The sequence below is a fragment of the Pteropus alecto genome, unplaced genomic scaffold (assembly GCF_000325575.1).
Source record: "Pteropus alecto unplaced genomic scaffold, ASM32557v1 scaffold5, whole genome shotgun sequence".
Lineage (NCBI taxonomy): Eukaryota > Metazoa > Chordata > Mammalia > Chiroptera > Pteropodidae > Pteropus > Pteropus alecto.
The window spans coordinates 29,207,175-29,218,807 of NW_006441953.1; the positions used below are offsets into that span (position 1 = coordinate 29,207,175).

General features: G+C 49.8%; 1 protein-coding gene across 5 annotated transcripts in view; it reads right to left on the bottom strand.

The window, feature by feature from the left end:
- STX18 (syntaxin 18) overlaps positions 1–11,633 on the bottom strand; it is a 112,349-nt gene that overhangs the window by 39,217 nt on the left and 61,499 nt on the right. The window lies entirely within an intron of this gene.

Here is an 11,633-nt window from a genome sequence, read left to right on the forward strand (position 1 = left end):
TGATTTGTGCCATTATGAAGAGCTATCTCTACGGAGCTTCGAGATTAAAGGAAGTCATGCATGTCTGGGACCCACGCAGCATGTGTCCGGGAAAGGCCAGCTCCTTCCTTCACGTGTCTTATGTCTGCGATTTACCGAGGAAGGCTCCTTCTAAGCGCCCTAGGGGACGGATCCTAAGGCTGGAGCTTTCACGTTTACAAAAAGGGCCCACGCAGAGCAGCAGTCACGAGATTAGGGGCAACAAGTCACCCCTACAGGGCAATCTCCCTCTTCCCTATGGCCCACTGCCATGGATGAGCGAAAAGAACGCAGACGTGCAAAGGATGCTATCTGGATGGCTGGTGTCCGGCATCATGAACACGTACTCTAAAGCACCTGCCATGTGTCAAGTACTGCGCATGGAGCTAGGGATTCAAAGAGTAATCAAATAAAAAGGCCCAGGGAGAAACCCAGGATCGCGGCTGACAGGGGCAAAAGCGTTTCCGGAAGGAGAGCGCGTTTAACTAAGCCGGGGGCCGCTCTGTCCTGTGACCGCCACTCACAGTGCCTTCCTTCTAACGCCCCTTGTACTTATTCCAAACACGCAAGGCCCAGCCTTGAAGGGTCTGCTCAACTTTCATCTTTTCCGTGAAGGTCTTTCTGTCAAGGCCAACTCAGGCTAATTTTCCCTTTGCTCTGGACTTGAAAGCACTCTGCATACCACCCACCTGGCACTCAGTCACACCCGCCGGTCCTCCAGCTTACTTTAACACGCGTGCTCGTCAGTGGGATTGCGAGCCATGCGAGGAGGGGCAGCACAGTGCCCCCCGCAGTTCTGAACCCCACATGAAGCACAGAAAGCGGTGAGTGAGCATGTGTCTGAACACAAAAATGGTATTTATCACAACAGAAACATCCAGCATCTGTCTGCAGACAGGTCAGTAGCAGTTCAGTTAAATTTCCCAGAGTCTACACAAATAAATGCAGTTCAGAAAAGTACCCTCAAGCATTTAAAAAGTAGGAATCAGGGAAAATATTAAGTGTTGCCACAATACTCGTTTGTTCCCCACGGAACAGTGACGGAGAGTCCGTCCAATGCCCCTGGCTGTGTCAGGTACTGGCGCTTACCGGCCTGGTCCCGTTGCCGACAGCCCGCTGTGGGCCCTGACCTCTCCGCTCTCATTCACCCGTTGGGGAAAACGGACCTCACAAGAGCTACGTGGCTTGTCCCATATCACACATTTCATGCCCGATGGGGCTCAAACTCGAACTCAGGACTGAGTCAGAACTCGGCGCGTCTTCCCTCTCCCCACAGCTGCCTTCCTCACGCTCTTATTCCCGTTTCCCACATAAACTGCACTATAAAATCTGACTTTAAAGGGTACTGGGAAAAAAAGTTTAAGAGATGTGCAAATAAGGTGTTTACTGCATCACATGCAAGATCCGATCAAGTTACTGTCCCGTTTTAAAACTTTAGATAGTTTCCGTCCCCTTACCCAGCCCCTGCCCACGAGGGCCAGGGAAGTGGATGAGCGCAGTACAGTCGGTGGCAGTGAACTCTGTTTAAAGTACACTACAGCCGAAGGAAGCAGCTCTGCTGGCTCACTTGCCGAAGGGCAGCCGAGTGGGACCTCTGGCCCTAACCAATGGGGTCAAGTCCAAACTCCCAACACAGCAGTCAAGGGTCTTCACAATTCAGCGATTCAGAGGTCCCGTGGGGCCTCCGTCCCCACCACGCTCCCCAAGGGCTCCAAGTCCCAGGGCTTCCCAATGCGTACGTTGTATGGGTCTCCCTTCCCGCCACCCTGTCTCCATCGCAAAATCCACGCCCCCCTCAGAGACCCTCTTCCCTCCCCGCACCCGCTCTGTACGCCCAGGTATAGCCACAGCCTGCTCAGGCACATGCACCCACTTCGGCATCCAGCCCTTCGGGGTGACCACGTGGCTAGTTCTGGACTGAGCTCCCTTTGTCAGACCGCAAGCTCCTAGAGGCTGAAGAGTCCCCTTCTTCCCCAGAGCGTGTCGGGCACAGTTCCTGGGGCACAGCAGAGCCTCAAAAACTTGTACTAAATGTAGAACAAACAGTGGGGACTGCACAATCTCAAAAGGATTATACCTACTGCAGTATCAGAACAATGCCCGCTCCCCCAAAGATGTCGGGGTCCTGATCCCTGGGACCTATGAATATATTAGATTACACGCCAAAGCGGAAGCAATGTAGCAGATGGAATTAAGGGTGCTCGTCAGCTGACTCTAAAACAGGGAGATGACGCTGGGCTCCCCGGGGAGGCGGGCCCTGTGTAAGCACGAGGGTCCCTAGCTGCGGAGGAGGCAGGCAGTGGGAGGGCTCCACCCAATGTTGCTGGCTCTGAAGACTAGGGAGGGAGCTAAGGAATGCGGGTGGTCTCTACGCTTCTCCCCTAGTCTCCCCAGAAAAGAACGCAGCCCTGCCAACACTGACTTCAGCCCGGGGATGGGGGTCGGGTCCTCCTAACCTACGAGACTGTAATATGATAAATGTGTGTTACTTTAAGCCACCGAGTTTGTGTTGCTTTGTCACAGCAGCAATAAGAAACTATTACACCTCGGCTTAGCTGGTTTGGGCCGCTGTAACAATACCATAGGCTGAGCGGCTTAAACACAAACACGTACTTCTCACGCTTCTAGAGGCTGGAAGTCCTAGGTCAAGGCGCCCGCATACTTGGTGCCTGGCGGGGGCCCCCTTCCTGGTTTGTAGACAGCTGCCTTATGGCTGAAACCTCACGAGAGAGAGCCCCTCTCTCGAGTCTCCTTATCAGGGCACGAACCTCGGTCACAATGGCTGTACCTTCATGACCTAATCACCTCCCAGCAGCCCCGCCTCCAAATACCATCTCATGGGGACTAGGGCTCCAACGCATGAATTTTAGGGCACGCCTTCAGTCCACGGCACACCTACTTAAAACCTTTCTATCCAAAACCAGTTTTTGGAGGAGTCATAAAGTTTTCGTAAAAAGCTTTAAGAGGTCCAAAGGACACCACTACATAGGCTAGATCCTGCTGCCCACCCCGTTACCCCCTCACCCCCATCTGCAGCTAGCTGGAGTCCACCGGAGCGGAATGGAGCATGGGGATGAGTGCCGGGGACACGGCCCCATGAGCATCTCAAAAAACACAATTACAGGAGGCTTCACTTAAAGTATAACTCATTCTATCCCAAATTTTTATGCTCTGTAATGGCAAATTTCTATAATATGAATTTATTAAAATGGAATTAAGCTTATGCGGGATTAAATGGAATGCTTGACAAGGTGAGAGGTGTCAATTACTGACTTAACGATATCATCAGTGTAATAACTCAATACTTAACATGAGTGCAATGTATAAAGTGATATTTCAAATGCCAAGAAGGAAATAAATGAGCATTAAGGTTTTTGTAGGTATTTGACAGCCCTGAAATTCTATTAGAGTCCTAAAATAAACACATACAAAAATCACAACGAATCAATAACAAAGAAAAAATTTCAATTGGTCTTTGATTTCCTTAAATGGACAACTTAAGTCCCTAAATAGCATCACATGATAGAGTTATCTTTGTAAGGAATAACTGGACATTTTAATCACATGATGATCACCAACTTTGTAAAGATTCTTGGTCAAACTCTGATCTGCTTACTGTTGTGCTTAGTCCTATTTTTGAGGAAACTGCCAAAAGCAGCATATAGTCACACAATTCTGATATTCTAATGTTCCTGAATTTTTAGAGAGCCTGAGAAACTGTTTGCTTTTGATTTTTAACATTTCTACAATATAGTGCTAATTTTAAGAGTCCTTATATATGTACCTAAAGTGAAAGCCTCTTACTTTTAGAAGGAGAAAGGCCATCATTCCCATGTCAAGTTTGACAAGAAAATCAGAGTGAAATGAAAGTACAATAACCCCATAAAGATCTAAAGCCAGTGTCCATTTCTTAGTCTTGACATCACTAAATGGCCTGGGGAGCAGGGACAGGGAGAAGGTCCTGGGAGGAAGGAAGGGGGCACTGGCAAAGTCTCTGTGGGACCAGGTCAGTGACAAGATGCGAAGGCTAAACTCAGGGAGTGCTTTGGGGGCTGACCCGTGTTGTGGGGCGTGTCACAGGCTAGGGCAGATGAGGGACACTCCGGCACTTTCCATATTATATTAGAAGTATTTATCTGTGACCCCCACGACACTACTAAGTTCTCTGAGGTCGAGATCTATGTGCTATCCACTGTTGGAGCTCCAGCAGTGCCTAAATGCTGGAAAGGGGCAGGGAGGGAGAAGAGAGGGCAGGAGAGAACACCCCAAAGCAAAAAGGCTTCAAGATCTGCTCATTCCTGCCGTATGAGTTGGATCGAAAGGCATCGAGAGCATCACAAGTTTGCACCCAGATAACTGTGTGCATAAAACAGTGAAGAGGAACACGCCGGCCATCTGTGCAAACAACTCCCCTCAAGGGTCAGAAAGTGTGGCGTCGATCAGCAGTAGATCCGCGCAGGCTCCGGAGACGACCTATTCTCCCAAAGCTGGTGGCCTCCCCTCCCGCCTGACTGCCAGTCCACGTGCAAGCTTTCACACCTGTGAGCTGCGGTTCTGACTCCGCTGCCACATCGTACTACGCATGTCTCTGTTGGAGAGGATGCCGTGGACAAAGAACAGAGAACCCTTCACTTCTAACATAAACTGCAGCTGAAAACAGGACCTGATCTACAGCTAAAAGAGAAAGGAAAGGATCCCCTCCATACCAGTCACTTTAAGTGGGTTCTTTCACTGAATTCTGTCAACAGTCCTCTGGAAACAGATATTTTTCTTAGTGGAAAGAACCCAAAGCCCCGAGGTGGTGTTACCGACTGAGCTGGAAGCAGAACCCCTAATTCGCTGAACTAGCCGGGGCTCCCTCACTACCGCTACACTGATGAATATGCTGGTATCCTCCAGGATCATTTGATATTAAATTCATTTTAATGCCTGCTGTGTATTATTTCACTGGTTTAAAAAATCTCCCACTTAAGATTTAATGATAATAAGGAATTATAAGAAATTTTTATTTAGGTGTGATAATAGCGTTATGTATTATATTATGCTTTTATTTTTTAGAATCCTTATGTTTTATGGATATATACTGAAAAATTTGCAAATAAAATGTTATGATACGTGGGATTTGCTGCAAAGTATGAGGTGGGAGGTAACAGATGTAACAGGATCAGCCCGAGTCGGTGACTGCTGGACGTGAGCACACGCGTACCCGGGGGTTGCTTATGCCATCCTGGCTACTGTAATATGTATTTTAAATTTTCCTTAATAAAATGTTATTTTAAAAAATCTCCCATTTAAGCACTCCCTTAACACTCTGTCATTCTGAAGTACAGATGTTCTGCTGCCCAAACGGGAGTAGCCCACACTTGAGCCAACGATTAAATCCCATCCACAATCTCTATCTAGCTCCTTTATTTCTAAGTATTTGCAAATCTTTGCTTAAAGTTCCATTTAACAGACTCGATGCCTTTGTGGAGAGTTAAGTATGCATACGCCAGCTCGTCTAATTCTCCCAGCAACCCCCAAGAAGTAGGTCCCGTTAGCACCCCCAACTTTACAGATGAGAAAACCGAGTCAGAGACGGTAAGTAATTTGCTCAAGGACGCATGGGGTGAAGCCTGGATGGAACCCAGGCAGCCTAAGTTTCAGGCTTGAGTCCTCGGCCCCCAGTTTAAGCACAGATTCTTGAATCACAGCCGTAGTTTTCCAGTGCAGAAGGCACCAGGAGACGACTGGGGGCTGGGGAAAGCATCCGAGGGGGCCACGACATGCTGGTCTCTGCTTCTCGTATCTGGATTTGACAATGCACGACACACGCGATTTGCCCAGTGGCGACGGCCACCTACTGAGCACCAGCCACGGGGGGTGCCAGGCACTGCATAAGCTGCTGGTCGTGTGCTGTCATTCACTGCCCCCATGACAATCGGATGATGCAGACGTGACCCCCATTCCCACTTAATGACATGGAAACTGAGGCCCATGTAAGGTCACAAATCACAAGTGAGAGGGGGGGATGGATCGCAGGTCTATGACTCAAGCTTGCGTTATTTATTCTATTTTATACTGCTAAAAGACTAATAAAACCACTAATATTTAGCTTAAGTTTGAGGTTTTTCTTCACAGGAATATAAGCAGGGTTTTACGTGAGAATATTTGCATGTACTGATTTAAAAATACTTTTAACTACAGTGGGCATAGAAAGATCTCCACGAAGAGCTTTTTGAATGTTTCCGCATAGTGCTCATTTCAGAGTCCCTTGTGCGATAAAGCGGGAACATGCGTTTATCTAAAGAGAATGTTTTCCCTGGCCGACGCCGTCTCCTCAGAGGTCGGCTGCTGTCCCTTGTGTTTTGCTACATGAGTGGACTGGACCACCCCTACCAAGGCCACAGGGATGGTGAGAGAAGGCCTGCCGCACGAGCAAGGAACAGGGAGGTCAGGGACACTGTCCACTGGTGACCGGTTCACCCTGATCATCACTCAACAAACTGTGGCACAAACCACGGGGTTTGAACGAGCAACGAGGGCCACTTCCAGGATGGGTTCTCTGACCAGGGGACACCTGTGCTCACCTCCTCCCATGCGTTAGCTCAGGATGCGGCGAGGGCAGAGCGGGCTCTGGGCAAAGGGCTCTGTGAGGGGTTTAGGGAGCAGGGCGGACGAGAGACAGGTGGTGTGAAACCCGGGGCGCTGGCCGAGATTCTCGGGCTCTGATCTATTTTGTCACCTACAAAATAAGGGGACAAAATAGGGGACCCTGAGTCCCCGTTCCTTAGGCTTCGCTTGGCGGGACTTCAGCTGGACAAACGTTCCTGGCCCCTCGCAACCCTTCCCTCACTGTTCGCAGGAGGAAGAGGTGTACCTTAACTGGCTTCTGATTTGGGGAGCGGTGAGCCCACTCGGCAGCCAGCCTGCAGAGGGTCTGTTCTGGTCTGTGCTCCACCCATATTTGGCCACAAATCTAAAGTCAGGTTCTCCATTTGTTTTTTGGGGGTTTTTTTTTGTGTTCTGGCTCCTGTATTTCTCTTTCAGGTGGTTCCAAACTTGGGCTGGGAAGAAAGGGGTGTTTTTATAGGCTCCCCTAAATCCTTAAGTTGTGCCAACTGAAATTTTGAGCAAGTTGCTTAATATTCCTGGCTTCACTACAAAGTGAAGGACGCAAAAATTATGTTTTAAAAATAGGAGCGGCACGAGTTAAGAGCCACCTTTTACTGAGTGCATACTACGCAGCGGGTGCCAGGCTCATGCTCTGCACCCACTACCTCATTTCCATCTAGAAACAACCCCACGAGACTATCATTACGACCCCATTTTCCAGGTGAGAAGATCCCATAACACATTTCGCATAAATGGTTCAAAACGAATGGGAGACAAGTGTGCCCACAAAGACGCCCCTGCTGCTGCACGTGAGCACGGCAGTGCTCCGAGGGCTGCTCGTACCAAGAGGCTGTAGCCGGCATATTTTAAGACCAAAAGTGCCCAGTGCTGGGGTGATCTGTTCAGGGTAAAGGCCGCATCTGCAGCTGTGGGGCAACAGGAAGCCAAGAGCCATACCTGGGATCAGCCAGGATCTGGCTTCTTTAGGAAGCTGCTCCTTAACGGGCAATTTATCTAAACTCCATTCTAAAACTACCGGAATTCATCAGACTTATCCCTTTCTAACGGACGATAAATCGAGTTCACTGTTAAGTGGCTATTATTTTAATAAGGCTGATTTCCAAAATCATCAAGACACCGAAGTGCTCCACACGCCCCATCTAGCACAAGGCAGACTTCCTCACACACAAACATCCACGCTCGTGCGCCTGTGACATCTGGGCCCACGGGCAGACTGTGCCACTGACACAGACTCGACCCCAGGGACTGACAGGGGTGGCCTTCCCACAAGCAAACTGTTGCGTGGGCGGGAACCAACCTGCCCAGCGCAGGTAGTGGGATCCATTTACGTAAAATACATGAAATTCACACCTAAAGCTGTTTACACGACAGAAGGGACTCCAAAAGACTCATCAGAATATCGACGGTTGTCTGGGTGGTCAGATTTGGAGACTTTGCTTTATTAATATCTTTCTCTACTTCAACAATTTTCTAGAGTTAGTGTGTACGATCTTTGCAATCAGAAAAAATGTTTTAAAATAAAAATGGCACATCCTCCCACATACTTCCCTGACTCCCGACGACCCACAGGATCAAGTCCAATTCCTTAGGCCAGAGGTAAGATTTGGAGACTTTGCTTTATCAATATCTTTCTCTACTTCAACAAGTTTCTAAACTTGGTAACGCGGTTTTCTCACTGTTAATACTGACAATACAATCACTTCCGGGCCAGGCGAAGGGTCCCTCTTGCATGTGACCTTCTTGTTCTGAAAGGTGGTCACGTCTCTGACGTCAGCTGCTCAGGCGTACGTCTAGCCCGAAGCGGTTCCCCAATAATTTAATGCTCCGAACTGAATTGCTTTTCTATCCCTTCAAGAATTCACAGCAGGGTAAAACGAACTCCACACACAAGTAAGTCTGCTGCCTACTTTATCCACTAGATGGCAACACAAGTATTATGGCTATAGGAAGAACAGGAACTCTCAAGAATATCACAATTTTTTTTCCCAAGGGCTTTTAAATTCTCTCTGCTTCTTTGTTTTTGATCTAGAATCAAAGGATCATTAAAGGTTAATTGTTCTGCACATGCCGAAGCTGAAATGACATTGTTTTAAAATACACATGTGCACTTGGACGAGTCCAAGAAGGTTCAACACAAAGGGAATGCAGGAGCATGGCTGCCATCTGTCGTCCCAGGCGGCAGGCCCAGCTTTGTTTATGTGTGTCACCCACAGAACAGTCCTGCTAGCTGCTCCTTCGTGGGTGTTTTGTAAATTACCCAAAGGAAGATAGACTGCAAAACAAAAACCCTGGTGCAGAACGGTAGGGTTCCTCTCAAAGGACGCCTGGCATTTTAACTGTGGGGAGAGTTCAAAGCAGTCACAAGTGTCCTTTGCTGATCACAGCAGAGGTCTGACTTGCAAGCTGCCCCCAATCCCCAGGACGATAGGAATTCGGTTCTGCTGGCACTCCCAACACTCCCAGCAAGGCCTGATTGATTATGAAACACTAAGTGCCGATTTGCATAATCTGCCTCTGCAAGAAACAGCCATTGTTCAAGATTAAAGAGACTCCAGTAGGTCCCTCCGGCATATTGTGAAAAATTCCCTGGAACACCAAATCGTTATTTTTTTCATTCAATCAGTGGACACAGCTTGCTGTTCAGTTTAGTATGCAGCCAAAGGCACAGCCAGAACAACCACTGTTGTATAAATGTTTGCCAACTACTGATAAGCTAAGCTGATTTTTCACGAGGATCATGTTCCCGAGTTTCATTTGGAGGCCCACTAACGACGTTCCGAACCCACTCCCTTTAGTCATAATTGAAAAATGCGTCAATACCAATTACAGCGGAAAGTTCAGGACCGGCACACCCCGGAGTCACAGTGGGGGCTGTCTGCGTCCCGTCCGTCCCTGTGTTAGACTCCTGGCGACTAGTCACCCACAAAAGAGCCTGGCACGGCCACGGACATTCCGCGGGTGCTCTGGGTCGCAGCGGCGAGCCTGTGCGGGGTTACGTGTGTGAACTGCCCCTTCCTTGCTCCCTCTGCTCTCCTGGCGATCCCTCGATCGCTCCCATGGGATTGCTTCAATGAAGGCGGGCGCTGGGGGGGGCGACGGTCACAGTGGGAGTCCCGGCCGCCCTGGTCCAGTCCTCGCAGGAGCGGCCCGTGCTGTCTCCCTGCGCCGCCTGACGCCCTGTCCACCCTCGGCTTCCGGGACCCGCTCCCTCCAGGTTCCCTTCTTAGACCCTGACAGCGTGTCCTCGCCTTCCTTGCCTGCCTGCTCCGCTTTCGCTGACCTGAGAGGACGTCCAGCCCTGACACGTTCTCACTAAGCGCGCTCGTTCCCGCCCACGGCTGTGCTTACTGTCCACAGGACGCGTCCGCCCAGCCCTGCCTTGCTGCCACGTTCGGGACGAGCGGGTCCCGGCGCCCACTGCAGGTTCCAAAGCGCCAGCTACCTGACCACCCCACCCGCCCCTCCTGTCCCTGCGCCCCAAGGAGGACGAGCGCTTGCTAGGTTCCCCAAGCTAGAAAACCGCTCTCGTTTTGGACTCTTCCCTCTTCTCCTCCCCACAGGTGACGCTGGTCAGCGGCTCCTGCCCACTCAACTCGAACACCTGCGAGAGCAGCTGGCACCCGGCGGCTTCTCGTCGGCACCCCCCGCACACCCAACTGCACGGCTTGTCCCTTGCCGGTCACCTCTGCCTCTGCACCGTGGCACCCGCCCTTCAGTTTGCCCAGAAGGTAGGTCTTTCTCATCGGCCAAACTTCCACTCAAATGTGCTGGGCCCAAGGGTATTTTACAACCTGGCACTGTGGGTTCACGTCCACCTTCTCCTTGAAGCACGCTGTCTGCTAGCTGAATGTATGTTAGTTGAATGCATGTGCATTATATACCTTATACATACAGGTATGCACATGTAATATCATACATATGATATGTGAGTTGAATGTCTGAAGTGCTCTATTCCAAATCCGTCTGGAAACCTCATTAGAAAAAAGGAGATCCTGATCTAAGAAAAACTAGTCAGCAGCTAAACAACCTGCCGAGAACCGGTGCCAACCTTACTGGACCACAGTTTCCAGAATTTGGCACGTGTTTTTTAGGAGAGAGAAAAGTGAGCACAGAAGGAGAAGGAGGCTGGTTTTCCACTCTTCTATGCCGGCTTCACAGTCCTGGGCACAGAAAACGGGGACGGTTACACAGAGGGGACAAGGACAACTGACACGAGCTGGGGTGGATCTGGTGGTCTGATTTTTGATATTAGCAACCGACTCTCTAACAACCTGAGATGTTTGCTCCTTTCTAATATTGAGTCCTTATTCTAAGAAATTCAAAAATTAAAAAACAGTAAAATCTTACATTCTTAGTGTAAATGACATAATGAAAGAACTAATGACTTCGATTTAAAAGTTGAGTCGAACTAGATGGTGCTTAGTGACCCGTGAAGCTCAATGCAACTTCCATTTTAAAACAGGTCCAGGACGCTGCAGCCTCAAGAAAATACGAAAGCGCATCGCGTTCCCGGGCTTCTCCTCCTCACTCCGTCTGGCCCACCTTTCTCTTCACACTCACCGTCCTCACGATCACGCCGCCATCTAATCACAGTCTAACTCCCATCTTCTAGCTCCCAAAGTGCGTTTACTGAGCACTTCGCCCATTTCCAAAGCGTGGCCCAGGCCTGGCTTCTGTGACCTTTCTACTTGCCCGGCACCCGCTGGATGACCTGCAGAGTGGGAAGCACGGCGGCACCGCCCTTCCCGGAGTCTGGAGACCAGCACGGCCTGAAGACACTGGCCTGCGCTGTCTGCACGCAGGGCCCCGCCTCTCCCAGGCCGTCCATCCCTCTCAGACGGTGGAGCCCCCTTCACTCAGCATCAAGGTCGGCTACTGTGCCCGCCATCTGAGTGTTCTCTCTTCTCTAAGCTAAACATTCTCGATCCCCTCGTGAATTCTTTACTCTCCCGATTGCTGCGATTTATGGGCCTCGAAAAACAAATGTCCCGAGAATGGAT